The 18,176-nt window shown below is 43.6% G+C and overlaps 1 long non-coding RNA gene across 2 annotated transcripts in view; it reads right to left on the reverse strand.

Moving 5' to 3' along the window:
* Nucleotides 1–18,176, reverse strand: part of LOC126293662 (uncharacterized) — a 341,044-nt gene that overhangs the window by 146,408 nt on the left and 176,460 nt on the right. For both annotated transcript variants that reach the window (XR_007552333.1, XR_007552332.1), the window contains exon 2: nt 13,553–13,604. This is a non-coding gene — a long non-coding RNA (uncharacterized LOC126293662). The remainder of the gene's footprint in view (nt 1–13,552; nt 13,605–18,176) is intronic.

Below are 18,176 nucleotides of genomic sequence, written 5' to 3' on the forward strand. Positions count from 1 at the left end.
AGTAGCTCCTCAGTTTGCCTCACAAGGGCTGAGTGCACCCCACATGCCAACAGCGCTCGGCAGACCGGATGATCACCCATCAAAGTGCTAGCAAAGCCCGATTACCAGCTTACTGGAGGAGAAAAATTAATAGGGGGTATTGATTGCTCCATTGGCTCTTGTAATAGTCCTGGACGATCAGCATATGCATCAGTGGTCAGATGGACGTGGTGTTGCTTTCGGCACTCCTTACGGATAAGCAGCCGTGTCGTAGAAAAGAAACATTTGGTGATCACTGCCTTTAAAGAACACACACACACACACACACACACACACACACACACACACACACACAGCGTGAAGTGCTGAAGGGGAAGATTCGGAAACACCTGTGAGACTGAAGAGCAAGAGAGCCCTGCACAGAAGGAGAATGCAGGACGACGAGAAAGGAACAACAGCTTCGCTGCCGGGCGGCATTCCATTGTTTCGTCCTGGCTGCTGGCCAAAGAGGAACCTGGGGCTCCCTAAAGGGCGTGATGCGAAAGTTGGAGCGCAACAAAGTTTCACGACCAAGTTGCAGAAATAGTAGAAGGGTCGTTACGGTGACTTGAATATGCTTTTCTTCTTTGTCAACAGTCTTTTGTCTGGTTTAATGGCTGAACCGTGGTTCTACTCAATTCTTTGGAAAATCACAGTTACAATCTGACCGCAGTTATTTAAAGGGAATAGGAAGCCCGGGATCACTGGTGAGGGACAAGTTTGTTATTGTTTTACAGTTTTAATTTGACTCTTTTATTAAAAACTTCAATTCGGGCATTTGTCCTCGGGCATTTGCCCTCTTACGGATGCAAAATACGAATTTTCACTTTAATTGAATTGAATTACATGAACACGAATGTTGTTGTTGTTGTTGTTGTGGTCTTCAGTCCTGAGACTGGTTTGATGCAGCTCTCCAAGCTACTCTATCCTGTGCAAGATTCTTCATCTCCCAATACCTACTGCAGCCTACATCCTTCTGAATCTCCTTAGTGTATTCATCTCTTGGTCTCCCTCTACGATTTTTACCCTCCACACTGCCCTCCAATACTAAATTGGTGATCCCTTGATGCCTCAACACATGTCCTACCAATCGATCCCTTCTTCTAGTCAAGTTGTGCCACAAACTTCTCTTCTCCCCAATCCTATTCAACACCTCCTCATTAGTTATGTGATCCACCCATCTAATCTTCAGCATTCTTCTGTAGCACCACATTTCAAAAGCTTCTGTTCTCTTCTTGTCTAAACTATTTATCGTCCACGTTTCACTTCCATACATGGCTACTCTCCATACAAATACTTTCAGAAATGACTTCCTGACACTTAAATCTATACTCGATGTTAACAAATTTCTCTTCTTCAGAAACGCTTTCCTTGCCATTGCCAGTCTACATTTTATATCCTCTCTACTTCGACCATCATTAGCTATTTTGCTCCCCAAATATCAAAATTCCTTTACTACTTTAAGTGTCTCATTTCCTAATCTAATTCCCTCAGCATCACCCGACTTAATTTGAACACGAATAAGAATCATTTGGCTTTCGACAGCAAAGACTATACGGCCAAAAGCAACGGCATGTTAACATAATTGCAGTTTCCACATTAGAAAATTAAAAATATATTCGATAAACAAACCTGATTTCTCAGTGGAAAATAAAAACGTTAAGAGACAAAGGCGAGACAGCCAGCAGTAGTTAAAACAGTCCCAAGTCAACATTTGTGTAGCTTTCACAACAGAACCTTGATAAGATTGTGCTTTACAAAGATACGTTGGTTATATAAAAACAGAAACAAACACCAAATTACTACCCATAGTTCGAACCAGGCCGGTTACAAAAGAGAACGACATTTATAGAAACTTGTGCCTGAAAACTGGACAACGGTGTCGTATGCAAAGATAAGTTCTTAGTGCAAAGTAAGAACCAGACACATCCCACTTTCCAAACTGGGCTGGATTCGTGGGAGAACAAGACCCACACAGCTTATGGTCAGAGCTGGATACCGGACATTTTAAATATTTCGTGCAGAAATATAAATCAAACCGGTGCAATAAAGTAATTACATTTGTAGCCGAAGTCATTAGACAGTGCACACCACTTCGCTGCTTTGGCGGGACCAGAAGATACGTGAAGTGCTTCCTCTGAAATTTCATTTAACTTTTTTTATTACTTTGCTTATTATTATGAATTTTGAAATCGGTGGAAGGTAGCCTGCTATTCAGAGAGGCCCATACGAGCTTCTTCATCTCCCAGTACCTATTGCAACCTACATCCTTCTGAATCTGCTTAGTGTATTCATCTCTTGACTTCCCTCTACGATTTTTACCCTCCACGCTGCCCTCCAAAACTAAATTGGCGATCCCTTGATGCCTCGGAACATGTCCTACCAACCGATCCCTTCTTCTAGTCAATTTGTGCCACAAACTTCTCTTCTCCCCAATCCTATTCAATACCTCCTCATTAGTTACGTGATCTATCCACCTTATCTTCAGTATTCTTCTGTAGCACCACATTTCGAAAGCTTCTATTCTCTTCTTGTCCAAACTATTTATCGTCCATGATTCACTTCCATACATGGCTACACTCCATACAAATACTTTCAGAAATGACTTCCTGACACTTAAATCTATACTCGACGTTAACAAATTTCTCTTCTTCAGAAACGCTTTCCTTGCCATTGCCAGTCTACATTTTATATCCTCTCTACTTCGACCATCATTAGCTATTTTGCTCCCCAAATAGCAAAATTCCTTTACTACTTTAAGTGTCTCATTTCCTAATCTAATTCCCTCAGCATCACCCGACTTAATTTGAACACGAATAAGAATCATTTTTTGCATCCGCAACCAAAGACATAGATAGTAGGCACGGTGAATAATGAATCATAAACAATCGTTCTTGTTTAACCATATCTCAAAAGACTAGTAAAACTATACACTTCCAACCCAAAGTTACACAGGCACATAACACCACAATTTCATTAAAAAAAAAAAAGATCTTAAAGCTCAATAAAACTGAACTACCTACATAAAGTATTAAGAAACTAGACCCATGAGTTTATGGCGGGTCATGGCCCATCGGACATAGGCCGGTGTGAGGTGGAGGTTACACCAGTAAGTTAAGTAACGGTTTAGACCTTGTACATATGTACTGTTTGTGTTTTCCTTTTTTTCGTTTATAAATGTATAGCTATGGTGTTCTTTTAATCATTGACAAAGGTCTTCTCAGGCACCTGTCGGGTTTTATTGTTCTGAAGAAGGTGTTAACCTAGGTTAACACTAGGTACTTTTTTCGCAATCAAGGCGGGTTTCTAGTTTTTTAATATATTAACCAACGATTGCTGACGCGGTGCGTTGTTGAAGGTTCTTAAATTCATACCAGCCTACTTAAATGCCCACACTGAAACACGCTTATACTAAAAATGCAAAGTGGGCCAAACAAGGCCCTAAACCTGGCGCACAGGAAAAATAACAAGTTGTTGCACATTCATTAAACATACTCAAATGATTAACGCAAGCGTTGAATAAGAATGGGTAGTAATAACCAGGAAAATAACTTACAGAAACGTTAATATTAACAAATTGGCCTCACGTAACTTTAGAGAACAGCGTTCAGGCGCACAGCAGTACTTGGAAGCAATAACGCTACGGCGCCGGCAGGCAATACGAGCGTTCACTCCCCACGGCTTATGCACAGGGTAACATAGCAGGCGGTATATATGTATTTATATATAGTCCGAACGACCACACACTGCGCGGTCCTGACAAGAATCCATAACCGCGCCGACGCCAGGAAACGAGCAGACTTAACAAATGGCCTGCAGCACAGATATATTGCAATGAAAACAATGTCAAATCACAGCCACACTGGAATATATAATAACCATACCCTCAGTTTCTTATGGAGCAATATTCTAACAGTACCCGTCTCCCAGTATATTAGTAGGAAACTTAGAGATCACTTGCAGTTGCCTTAAAGCACTTTCAACATTAAATAAACATACCAAATCCTGCCGTGACAAATGAATAAACCATTTAACACTACCGCTGCCGGGAGCGTACACAACCGCAAGCAGTCCCAAAGCGGTCAATATGCCCTAAAAAGAGCTTGCATGGAAACCACTTTACACACACACTGCACAGATGATGAGAAACGAAATGAGGAACATCACTCTGCTTAAAATAGACACGGTGGAACCAAGTTCACAACCATCTCCGGCAGCTACCCATGCCACAGTAAGTTTCAACAATCTTCTTAGTTAAACATAGAATAAAAGTCATACGTAATGTGGAGCTTGCAAATTACGAGCTGGGAAGCTGTTCAGCGTGAGACGACGAACCCACCACAATTTTGCACCTCAAGGCGCCCAATGATCGGCACCGCACATCAGGAGCGATCAAAGACAAGGGCGGCGAGCACGGCGTGGCCCGTGCACCACGGTTAGGGTGGTGGTGGTGGTGGTTAGTGTTTAACGTCCCGTCGACAACGAGGTCATTAGAGACGGAGCGCAAGCTCGGGTTACGGAAGGATTCGGAAGGAAATCGGCCGTGCCCTTTCAAAGGAACCATCCCGTAATTTGCCTGAAACGATTTAGGGAAATAACGGAAAACCTAAATCAGGATGCCTGGAGACGGGATTGAACCGTCGTCCTCCCGAATGCGAGTCCAGTGTGCTAACCACTGCGCCACCTCGCTCCGTCCCACGGCTATGGACCCACGCTTGTTTTCAACACAAGTTGGCTCGTTGAACGCAGACCGGAGACTCTGCAGTCACACGTCCAGCCGGAAACCCGCCGGGGGGGGGGGGGGGGGGGGGGAGCAGTCAAAGATAGCGAGACAGCCGAATATCGATATCAGCGATGCAAGTCCAACACCCTAGCGCCAGCCGCCCCGGCTCAATGCCATCTACCATGACCTCCTCTGCTGCAACATCTTCATCTCACAGTAGCTCTGTATCCAGCGTCCTCCAATATTTATCAGACGTATTCCAATCTCTGTCTTCCCCTGCGACTTTACCCAGTACAGCTCCGTGACACAGAACACTACAAAACAGCTGTTAGTCTTCGAAAACAGCTTCCGTACGTAACACTTCTCCATCCTACACCCCACTTTGATACTGCTCGCGTATGGGGGACCTGTACCAGTTCGGAATTACATCCGACACCGAGAGATTCCAAACAAACGCAGTGCGAAACGTTACAGGTATTTCTGACGCGCCAGAGAGCACAAATCTTGTAAAATGTTCATTTAGAGGCACTCGAAGGAAGTTGTAGTTCGCTTCTCGGGAATTTCCTTAGAAAACTTTATTTCAGGGCCAGGACATACCAACATTTCTCTCAGACCCAACTGAGCGGGCTACCTCGGATGAACGGCCATCGACAGGTACATGAATACCTGTGCCTCGGGTTAATGCGTTGGGCCCGTTATTCATATTATTCAAAGTGTAACAAAAGGGTAAAGAGGTATGGGCAAACAATCAGGAAACATAATTATTTTCGGCCATAATGGCTATGTTTGTGAACCGTGACTGTGTGGGATAATTATTTATTTCTAGTTTTTGCTACCAGTCACTTTTTTATCTTATGTTTAATCTAACATAATACAATGCCGTTTCCAACATGTTCTGTTCATCTTCAGGCGTTAATACATACATACAGAGAAATGTTACTTAAAAAGTAACAGTTTTAAACTAGATTAATGTAGAACTCTTTGTTTCTGTAGCGGCTCGTGTGGCATTGGTGGCGGGGGGGGGGGGGGGGGGGAGGCAGTGTATGGCCGGAAATCGAAATCAGTGATGTCTTCTGCTGGTTTTCTTCCTTGAGGTTGACTATGTACGATATCACAGCCTGTATAAGATGCAGATAGATTTCCATCAGTTATGTGTTACGAAAATAGTGTGAAAGGCTTTTATGTGACGGTTGATCACTTACGATTTCATCACCTTGCTGCTTCACTTGAATCACTTCTGTAATGATGGAGCTGTTGACTAACGTTACACTATTCCACATTGTATTTTGTCACTGATTGCCAACGTAATTCGCTGCACAGATTGCTTCGACGTTATGCACACAACACAACATGGCGGACTGTAGCTTGTGAGTCTGTATCGATTATCGAGGTTTTGTATCGATATTCTTGGTACTGACAGATTTTCAGTCAATTATTTACATTGACATATCTAGAATCTATAGAGTTAGAAATGGCTTAACACTGTTGAAGAATTTTGAGTTTTTGAATTCGGTTATTTCATTAAGAACGTTATCTCGATGCTTTGTATTATGTATGAGAATTTCCATTTCTTCCGCGAAATCCATTCTTTTATTACTTTTTCCTGTTTTGGGTAATAATTTTGAGGTTGTCTTTGATTTTCAAAGGGTGGTCTGTGTCTATAATGTGAGTTGCTATAGCTGATTTCTTACATTTATCAAGCCTGTAGCAATCTGAATGGTCTTTGAATCGGGTTCTGAAATTATTATTAAATTCACCCTTGAACAGGAAGAGAACAACACCATACCTTTTCTTGATATAAAAATATCAAAACAGAACCCAAAGGTAGTTCAGTATTTACAGACAACCTACTGGCACTGACACCACTGCATCAAACTGCTCTACAAAATCCCTCCTCCCACAAAAAACAGCTTATAGATCAAGGCTGTACGGAGCACACAAATATCCACTTCAACCTACACGACTGCAACAAGAAATAGAAACCATAACATATACTGCAATAAACAATGGACATGATCTGTAATTAATACCATGTCACAACAGATAAAAAAATAAACTGAACAAACATCAAACTACACTCACAACTGACAGTGCCTCAGCAGCCAAATATGTAAAAATGCCATACCTTGGAACAGTTTCTGACAAATTAGCAAAACTATCACAAGCAAAGAAGTAAAAATCAGCTTCAGCACCAACAACAGCCTAAGTAGGAACCTTGTTTACAATATATAACCACCAGATACAACTCTTGATGCACCTGGCATTTACAAAATGCCAGAATATGGAATCTGTGGGTTCAGGAAGGTAATACGGAACGCCGTGCTGGATCCCAACGGCCTCGTATCACTAGCAGTCGAGATGACAGGCATCTTATCCGCATGGCTGTAACGGATCGTGCAGCCACGTCTCGATCCCTGAGTCAAGAGATGGGGACGTTTGCAAGACGACAACCATCTGCACGAACAGTTCGACGACGTTTGCAGCAGCATGGACTATCAGCTCGGAGACCATGGCTGCGGCTACCCTTGACGCTGCATCACAGACAGGAGCGCCTGCGATGGTGTACTCAACGACGAACCTGGGTGCACGAATTGCAAACCGTCATTTTTTCGGATGAATCCAGATTCTGTTTACAGCATCACGATGGTCGCATCCGTGTTTGGCGACATCGCGGTGAACGCACATAGGAAGCGTGTATTCGTCATCGCCATACTGGCGTATCACCCGGCGTGATGGTATGGGGTGCCATTGGTTACACGTCTCGGTCACCTCTTGTTCGCATTGACGGCACTTTGAACAGTAGACGTTACATTTCAGATGTGTTACGACCTGTGGTTCTACCATTCATTCGATCCTTGTAAAACCCTACAATTCAGCAGGATAATGCACGACCGCATGCTGCAGGTGCTGTACGGGCCTTTCTCGATACAGAAAATGTTCGACTGCTGCCCTGGCGAGCACGTTCTCCAGATCTCTCAGCAACTGAAAACGTCTGGTCAATGGTGGCCGAGCAACTGTCTCGTCACAATACGCCAGTGACTACTCTTGATGAACTGTGGTATCGTGTTGAAGCTGCATGGGCAGCTGTACCTGTACACGCCATCCAGTCTCTGTTTGACTCGATGCCCACGCGTATTCTGGCCGTTTTTACGGCCAGAGGTGGTTATTCTGGTTACTGATTTCTCCGGATGTATGCACCCAAATTGAGTAATCACATGTCAGTTCTGGTATAATATATGTGTCCAATGAATACCTGTTTATCATCTGCATTTCTTCTTCGAGTAGCAATTTTAATGACCATTGCAGCAAATATCTAAGAATGCTTATGGTGAGAACAAAATTTCTGTTTTGCACAGAGCTGTCTTCGTTGGCACTGTAGCGTCGAAACGTCTGAAGACAACTTTAAAAAAAAAAATCTTCCGATTTTAGGGCATTCTTCGGTACAATTTCTCCGAAGTAAACATTTTCTTATTCAGAAAACTACAGAGCATATTTTTTTATGACAAAAGTTTAAAAAATAGGTTTTGACATCTGTTCACGTACTAATCTCCTTGAACATTGATTCTCCCCGCGCTTCACCCATGACTAGAATTGCACGAAAAAACTAATAACTGATGCAACGGGAAGTACGCTCTGTCACGTACTTACGAGTGATGCGCAGGGAGTAGATGTAGACGTGCAACTCTACATGAGCCTCTTAGAACAGGCAAGCAGTGCGTGTAGAGTGGAAACTTGCGGGTGTCCCTGTGGCGCCCGGGGCTACTTACGAGGGGAGCCGTGTGGCTCGCACCGCCCCCTCTGATGCGGCGAGGGTCCTCTCCCATTCCAACCCCACCTTCCCCCCTCCAAGCTAGGAACATCAAAAGACAGCTGCCTGGATGCGTGGCGCTGGCGCGATGAAGGGGGAGCCACGGGGATACAACGAGAAAAGCAGCTCCAGCCGGCGAATAGCCAGGGGTCGTGTTACGCCCTCAGTGCAAATGCAACCAAAGTGGCGCCACTGAGAGCATCACAACAGCACAAACTGTAGTGGCGCTGTCAGCTGCCGTGCCCACAAGCTGCAGCCAAAATTCTAGTCACACCGTTTTCAGTACGGAGCCAACTCAGATCATCTGGGCGAGCATGACTGTCATCGTGCAGTTACAGCAGTGACGCTAAGTCACGAACAAGCTGAAGCTACAGCCCCGTCTAAGGTCGCTATCAGTGCCGAGCGGCAGTCGTATCATCCTCTGCAATAGCGATATTCGGATGCCATACTCCCTCAACAACCATTGGTAACAGAAGAAATACTTCAGTTGATTGATGAAAGGAGGAAGTACAAACATGTTCCGGGAAAATCAGGAATACAGAAATACAAGTCGCTGAGGAATGAAATAAATAGGAAGTGCAGGGAAGCTAAGACGAAATGGCTGCAGGAAAAATGTGAAGACATCGAAAAAGATATGATTGTCGGAAGGACAGACTCAGCATACAGGAAAGTCAAAACAACCTTTGGTGACATTAAAAGCAACGGTGGTAACATTAAGAGTGCAACGGGAATTCCACTGTTAAATGCAGAGGAGAGAGCAGATAGGTTAAAGAACACATTGAAAGCTTCTATGAGGGTAAAGATTTGTCTGATGTGATAGAAGAAAAAACAGGAGTCGATTTAGAAGAGATGGGGGATCCAGTATTAGAGTCGGAATTTAAAAGAGCTTTGGAGGACTTACGGTCAAATAAAGCAGAAGGGATAGATAACATTCCATCAGAATTTCTAAAATCATTAGGGGAAGTGGCAACAAAAAGACTATTCACATTGGTGTGTAGAATATATGAGTCTGGCGACATACCATCTGACTTTCGGAAAAGCATCATCCACACAATTCCGAAGACGGCAAGAGCTGACAAGTGCGAGAATTATCGCACAATCAGCTTAACAGCTCATGCATCGAAGCTACTTACAAGATTAATATACAGAAGAATGGAAAAGAAAATTGAGTATGCGCTAGGTGACGATCAGTTTGGCTTTAGGAAAAGTAAAGGCACGAGAGAGGCAATTCTGACGTTACGGCTAATAATGGAAGCAAGGCTAAAGAAAAATCAAGACACGTTCATAGGATTTGTCGACCTGGAAAAAGCGTTCGACAATATAAAATGGTGCAAGCTGTTCGAGATTCTGAAAAAAGTAGGGGTAAGCTATAGGGAGAGACGGGTCATATACAATATGTACAACAACCAAGAGGGAATAATAAGAGTGGACGATCAAGAACGAAGTGCTCGTATTAAGAAGGGTGTAAGACAAGGCTGTAGCCTTTCGCCCCTACTCTTCAATCTGTACATCGAGGAAGCAATGATGGAAATTAAAGAAAGGTTCAGGAGTGGAATTAAAATACAAGGTGAAAGGATATCAATGACACGATTCCCTGATGACATTGCTATCCTGAGTGAAAGTGAAGAAGAATTAAATGATCTGCTGAACGGAATGAACAGTCGAATGAGTACACAGTATGGTTTGAGAGTAAATCGGAGAAAGACGAAGGTAATGAGAAGTAGTAAAAATGAGAACAGCGAGAAACTTAACACCAGGCTTGATGGTCACGAAGTCAATGAAGTTAAGGAATTCTGCTACCTAGGCAGTAAAATAATCAATGAGGACGGAGCAAGGAGGACATCAAAAGCAGACTCGCTATGGAAAAAAAGGTATTTCTGGCCAAGAGAAGTCTACTAATATCAAATACCGGCCTTAATTTGAGGAAGAAATTTCTGAGGATGTACGTCTGGAGTACAGCATTGTATGGTAGTGAAACATGGACTGTGGGAAAACCGGAACAGAAGAGAATCGAAGCATTTGAGATGTGGTGCTATAGACGAATGTTGAAAATTAGGTGGACTGGTAAGGTAAGGAATGAGGAGGTTCTACGCAGAATCGAAGAGGAAAGGAATATGTGGAAAACACTGATAAGGAGAAGGGACAGGATGATAGGACATCTGCTAAGATATGAGGGAATGACTTCCATGGTACTAGAAGGAGCTGTAGAGGGCAAAAACTGTAGAGGAAGACAGAGATTGGAATACGTCAAGCAAATAATTGAGGGCGTAGGTTGCAAGTGCTACTCTGAGATGAAGAGGTTAGCACAGGAAAGGAATTCGTGGCGGGCCGCATCAAACCAGTCAGTAGCCTGATGAAAAAAAAAAAAAAACTCGATTTCTAAAATCACTGGAGGAGGAGGACACTAAACGACTGTCCACGTTGGTGTGTAGAATGTACGAGTCTGGCGACATACCACCTAACTTTCGGAAAAATATCGCCTACACAATTCTGAAGACTGCAAGAGCTGACAAAAATGTTTAAATTTGTGTGAAATCTTATGGGACTTAACTGCTAAGGTCATCAGTCCCTAAGCTTACACACTAGTTAGTCTAAATTATCCTAAGGACAAACACACACACCCATGCCCGAGGGAGGACTCGAAACTACGCCGGGACCAGCCGCACAGTCCATGACTGCAGCGCCTAAGACCGCTCGGCTAATCCCGCGCGGCCATGAGCTGACAAGTGCGAACATTATCGTACACTCAGTTTAACAGTTCATGCATCCAGGTTACTGACAAGATTAATAAATATACAGAAGAATGAACTCAGCTGACAGACAAACACTATTCCAGATACTTTATGAATCAGGGATAGATGAAAACACCAGAAGACTTGCTGAACGAACGTTTACAGATACAACATCAAGAATTAAGTTTCAAAGTGAAATTTCTGAACCATTCAAAATCAGAACAGGAGTTCGACAAGGAGCTGGACCGTCTCCAATTCTCTTTAACTTGGTTTTAGATAAAATAGTAAAAACATTACAGAACAGAGGCAAAAATGGTATAAGCATGGGCCAAGGAAAGATCAAATTTGAATTGAAATGTTTAGCCTTTGCGGATGATATGGCATTTATAACTGCAAACCGAACAGACGCAACAGTCATGCTGAAAAGACTAGGCTAAAAATACCCAATGAAGAAACCGAGTATTAGAACACAAACATAACAGACAAAAGTTTATGGAAACAAAGTATGCAAAATTAAAAGAGTTGATAGATTGAAATACCTGGGGGAGTGGATCCAAGCCAATGGACTGGATAACACAACAAATAAAGAAAGAATGAAAAAGTTAGAATTTGCATATAAATTAACACAAAACTACTACAATAAGAAAACAATATCCATACAAGCGAAGATTAGACATTATAATTCAGTTATTAGGACACAAGCAACGCATGGATCAGAGTGCCTAACACTGAATAAGAAAGCTGAATTAAGAGAACTAGAAAAAAGAGAGAGAAAAATACTAAGAAGAATTCTACGTCCTCAGAATAACAAGGAAAGTATGGCCCAAATGGCTCTGAGCACTATGCGACTTCTGAGGTCATCAGTCGGCTAGAACTACTTGAACCTAACTAACCTAAGGACATCACACACATCCATGCCAGAGGCAGGATTCGAACCTGCGACCGTAGCGGTCGCTCGCTTCCAGACTGTAGCGCACGGTCACTCCGGCCGGCAAGGAAAGTGGGTGGATTAAAAGTAGAAATGAAGACTCATACAAAAATACAGAAAAGATCACAGATACAATGAGGAAGAGACGGCTAAAATTTTATGGACATTTAAAAAGAATGGAAGAAACACGGATTACAAAGAAAACTTTTAATTACCTTAGTAACCTGAAAAAACTGTAGGATGGATAGAAGCAGTAAAGAAAGTCGCCAACAAAATAGGTGTTACAGAAGAAATAATACGTGGCAGTAATCACTTCAGACTACTGATAGAAAAAGCAAACTACGAAGAAGATGAGCCAAAACCTCGACCCATGAATGTGTGAACAGATGAGCAGAGACGAGCAGTTGGCGAGAAAATGAAGAAGTACTGGGAAGAACGGAAGGAAGAGAAACACCGTAAGTCTTAAGTTGTATGCGGTCTATAGCTGGACAAATTCATAAATAAAAAAAAGGAAGAATGGAAAAGAAAATTGATGATGTGCTAGATGATGGTCAGTTTGGCTTTAGAAAAGCTAAAGGCATGAGAGAGGCAATTCTGACGTTGCGGTTGATAATGGAAGCAAGACTTCAGAAACATCAAGACATGGAAAAAAGCGTTCGACAATGTAAAATGGTGAAACATCTTCGAAATTCTAAGAAAAGTAGGGGCAATTTATAGGGAGAATCAGGTAATATCCAAAATGTACAAGAGCCAAGAGGGAATAATAAGAGTGGACGACCAAGAACGAGGTGCACAGATTGGTTCAAAATGGTTCAAATGGCTCTGAGCACTATGGGACTCAACTGCTGTGGTCATCAGTCCCCTAGAACTTAGAACTATTTAAACCTAACTAACCTAAGGACATCACACACATCCATGCCCGAGGCAGGATTCAAACCTGCGACCGTAAAACTCGCACGGTTCCGGACTGCGCGCCTAGAACCGCGAGACATCCGCGGCCGGCCGGTGCACAGATTTTATTGCCGTTTCAAATATACCGGTCATTTTTCAAACACCCTGTAGTTACGATACACGCCGCCATGTTACACGCTAAGGTTTGGAGCCTTCTACGGGCAGAAGGCTGCGTGAGCGAAGAGGAAAACTCGGGCGATTAAGAGGCATATCTCAACCCATATTCAGAACAGTATAAAAATTCGAAAGCATTACTTTCCAGCACGCATTCGCATGTTTTTCTCGGTAGTTCCGATGAATTTTTTACAGCGGTGCTAGGTGCAAAACAAAAATGGCGGATTCCTGTTTTCACCCACTAACATAGTTTCTGTGTTATGTTCTATAGTACTTACTTCTTTCATCCACGGTCTGTTCTGGTTTCTGGACTGCCGATGGATCTTCCACCTGCAAACAAATAAAATGGTACGTGAGTCAAAAATGGTTCAAATGGCTGTGAGCACTATGGGACTTGACATCTGAGGTCATCAGTCCCCTACAACTCAGAACTACTTAAACCTAACTAACCTAAGGACATCACACACATCCATGCTCGAGGCAGGATTCGAACCTACGACTGTAGCGGTCGCGCGGTTCCAGACTGAAGCACCTATTACCGCTCGGACACCGCGGCCGGCTGGTACGTGAGTACAGCGGGAAAGTAACCCCTTAAGTACGTTTCTGGAGGAACGGAGATGTCGCTAAGCGAAGACTTTCCTGGCAGAATAATACTGTATACAGGAAAACCACGAAAAAAGGAATCCAAGCGTTTCTGATGTGGTGTTGCAGACGGATGTTGAAAGTTTAGTGGGTTGATAAGACAGGAAATAAGAAGGCTGTTTGTACAACGGGAGAGGAGAGCGACGCTTAGACAGCACTGATTGGGAGAAGGGCACGATGACAGGATATGCGCTAAGACATGAACGAGTAACTTGCATGGCAGTCAACGGAGCCGTAGACGGTAAAATCCGTCAGGAAGACAGAGGTTAGAATACATTCAACAAATAATCGATGTTGTGTATAAGTCGCATTCTGGGAGGTTGGCAAATAATTGACTGGAGATAAGATCGCTTCAGCTGTAAGTACATTATTTATTGTAAGTTGGCTGTTTAGGTTTTGATGTTGGTAACGCCACGTATCGCTCTGTATGAAAATCACTGGCTGTGCTGTGTGCGGTCTGTGGCTGGTTGGCATTGTTGGAATATTCGCTTGTTTAGTGTTGGGCTGTTGGATGTGAACAGCGCGTAGCGTTGGGCAGTTTGAGCTGAGCCGCCAGCAGTGGTGGATGTGGAGAGAGAGAGATGTCAGAGTTTTGAGGTTACTCTAAGCTAGGGTGACCAAACGTCCCGGAAAACCGGGATTGTCCAGGTTTTCATCCCTGTGTTCCGGTGTCCCGAAAATTTGTTTCGGGACGCTCAAAAGCCCCGGAATTCAGTTTTTAAACCCATTACGTGAAACTTGCTCACATTTTTGGGATTTCGCTATATTAAAGGAAATACAACACAAGACGTCAATATATTTTAGCTTATTTGTCTAAAACCTCCATTCTTCCATACTAGTAATCATAGTATCAGTATTGATACACTCAGGCTATAATTTACTTTGAGCGGTACTTTGGCCAACAATTAGTAAGTTGCATTATTGTAACAGAGTTATGAAACCGTCCGATTGTCGCGCCACTTACACACTTATTGTCAGAACAGTGTAGTAGTCGAGCTTTTGTCAGACAAACTGCAATAGTTTTTTCTCTTATTAGTGATATTATTGCTGCAGTACTGTGAAACGCAATGCCGAAACGTGCCTGCAAGTTCAGTGACTGTTATTCCAAGGAATGAAATTTCATTCCAAAAGATCGTTTTGATTACGAAGCAGAGTGTTCCGTATGTAACTGTTTTATCAGTATAAGTCATGGTGGACGTTCCGACATAGTTGATCACATCAGGTCAAAGAAACACATTAACAGATACAGTGCACAGAGCTGCAGTAAAACTCTACAAAATTATTTTGTGAAACATCAGTCAAGTGAAGAGACGAAAGTTCGAGCAGCCGAGCTTACACTAGCCTACCACACGGTAAAACATCAACAAACTTTTAGATCTAGTGATTGTACTAACAAGCTTAACAGCATTATGTTTGATGATTCTTCCATTGCAAAAAAGTTTAGTTCAGCAAGAACTAAAGTGTCAGCCTTAGTGAAAGGAATTATTGCTCCCCAGAGTGTAAAGGAAAGCCTTCAATAGATCAAAAAAATGGTTCAAATGGCTCTGAGCACTATGAGACTTAACATCTGAGGTCATCAGTCCCCTAGAACTTAGAACTAATTAAACCTAACTAACCTAAGGACGTCACACACATCCATGTCCGAGGCAGGATTCGAACCTGCGACCGTAGCGGTCGCGCGGTTCCAGATTGTAGCGCCTAGAACCGCTCGGCCACTTCAACCGGCGCTTCAATACATCAAAAAGTCTTCTTACCACGGGATATCCACTGATGCCAGCAATCATAAGGCCATTAAAATATTTCCGTTTGTTGTTCAGTTTTTCGATATTAATCAGGGAATTCAGACTAAAGTTTTGAAGGTGAGTTCTCTACCTAATGAAACATCTGGCGAAATTTAAAGATTTTGTATGAATACTATCGAAATGTTTGGTCTTGAGAAAAATAAATGTGTGGCATTTTTTGGAGACAATACGAACTTTGATGGTTAAAAAGACAAGGCAAATGCAACGTATTTACCAAATTAAAGGCAACATTGCATGAAAACACTTTTACAAATATACTGTTAGAACAGAGAGGCTTAAGAAGCTCTGTGATTATGTGGGAACTGAATATATGAATCCAGATTCTGTTTACAGCATCATGATGGTCGCATCCGTGTTTGACGACATCACGGTGAACGCACATTGAAAGCGTGCATTCGTCATACTGGCGTATCTCCCTGCGTGATGGTATGGGGTGCCATTGGTTACACGTCTCGGTCACCTCTTGTTCTCACTGACGGCACTCTGAACAGTGGACGTTACATTTCAGATGTGTTACGACCCGTGGCTCTACCCTTCTTTCGATCCCTGTGAAACCCTACATTTCAGCAGGATAATGCACGACCGCATGTTGCAGGTCCTGTAAGGGCCTTTCTGGATACAGAAAATGTTCGACTGCTGCCCTGGCCAGCACATTCTCCAGATCTCTCACCGACTGTAAACGTCTGGTCAATGATGGCCGAGCAACTGGCTCATGACAATACGCCAGCCACTACTCTCGATGAACTGTGGTATCGTGTTGAAGCTGCATGGGCAGCTGTACCTGTACGCGCCATCCAAGCTCTGTTTGACGCTGTATCATAAGCAGGATCGCCTGCGATGGTGTACTCAACGACGAACCTGGGTGCACGAATGGCAAAACGTCATTTGTTCGGATGAATCCAGGTTCTGTTTACAGGATCATGATGGTCGCATCCGTGTTTGGCAACATCGCAGTGAACGCACATTGGAAGCGTGTATTCGTCATCGCCGTACTGGCGTATCACCCGGCGTGATGGTATGGGGTGCCATTGGTTACAAATCTCGGTCACCTCTTGATCGCAGTGACGGCACTTTGAACAGTGGACGTTACATTTCAGATGTGTTACGACCCGTGGCTCTACCCTTCATTCGATCCCTGTCAAACCCTACATTTCAGCAGGATAATGCACGACCACACGTTGCAGGTCCTGTACGGGCCTTTCTGGATACAGAAAATGTTCGACTGCTACCCTGGCCAGCACATTCTCCAGATGTCTCACCAACTGAAAACGTCTGGTCAATGGTGGCCGAGCAACTGTATCTGATCACGCCATCCAAGCTCTGACTCAATGCCCAAGCGTACCAAGGCCTTTATTACGGCCAGAGGTGGTTGTTCTGGGTACCGATTTCTCAGGATCTATGCACTCAAATTGCATGAAAATGTTATCACATGTCAGTTGCAGTATAATATATTTGTCCAATGAATACCCGTTTATCATCTGCAGTTCTTCTTGGTGCTGCAGTTTTAATGGCCAGTAGTGTATAAATGAATCTACGTAATTTTTGTTTTGATGATTTCTCATCGGGCATCTCCCTGTCTCATGAAGCTGCCGTCCTGCTAATCAAAGACTAACGCTCAGTATTACACTCAAGTGCCAAAGAAGCTGGTACACCTTCTTCATATGGTGTAGGGCCCCCGCGAGCACACACTAGTGCCGCAACACGACATGGTATGGTCTGGACTATGAAGTAATGCTGGAGGGAACCGACACAATGAATCCTGCTGTCCATAAATCCTTAAGAGAGCGAGGGGGTGGAGATCTCTTCTGAATAGCACGTTGCGATACACCCCAGATATGGTCAATACTGTTCATATATGTGGAGTTAAGCAGCTAGCGGAAGTGTTTAAACATAGGAGAGTGTTCTAGAGACACTCTGCGGCAATTCTGGGCATGTGGGTGTCGCATTGTCCTGCTGGAATTGCCAAAGTGCAACGGAATTCACAATGACATGAACAGATGCAGGTGGTTACACAGGCTGCTTACATACGTGTCCTGTCACATTCGTATCTAGACGTATCAGGAATCCCAATTCACTCCAAGTGCAAACGCCCCACACCATTACACAGCCTCCGCCAGCTTGAACAGTCCCCTGCTGATATGCGGCGTCCACGGAAATATGAGGCTGTCTCCATACCCTTACACGGCCATCCGGTCGATAAAATTCGAAACGAGACGCGTCCGACCAGGAAACATGTTCCCAGTCATCAACAATCCAATGTTGGTGTTGACGGGCCCAGGCAAGGCGTAAAGCTTTGTCTCGTGCAGTCATCAAGGGTACATGAGTGGGCCTTTGGCTCCGAAAGGCCACAATGATGTTTCGTCGAATGGTTTGTTGATTGACCAGCGTTGAAATCTGCTGCAACTTGCGGAAGGGTTCTCTTCTGTCGTCGTGTGCCATTCTTGCAGGATCTTTTTAC

This window comes from Schistocerca gregaria, chromosome 10, assembly GCF_023897955.1.
Source record: "Schistocerca gregaria isolate iqSchGreg1 chromosome 10, iqSchGreg1.2, whole genome shotgun sequence".
In the NCBI taxonomy this organism is placed as follows: Eukaryota; Metazoa; Arthropoda; class Insecta; order Orthoptera; family Acrididae; genus Schistocerca; species Schistocerca gregaria.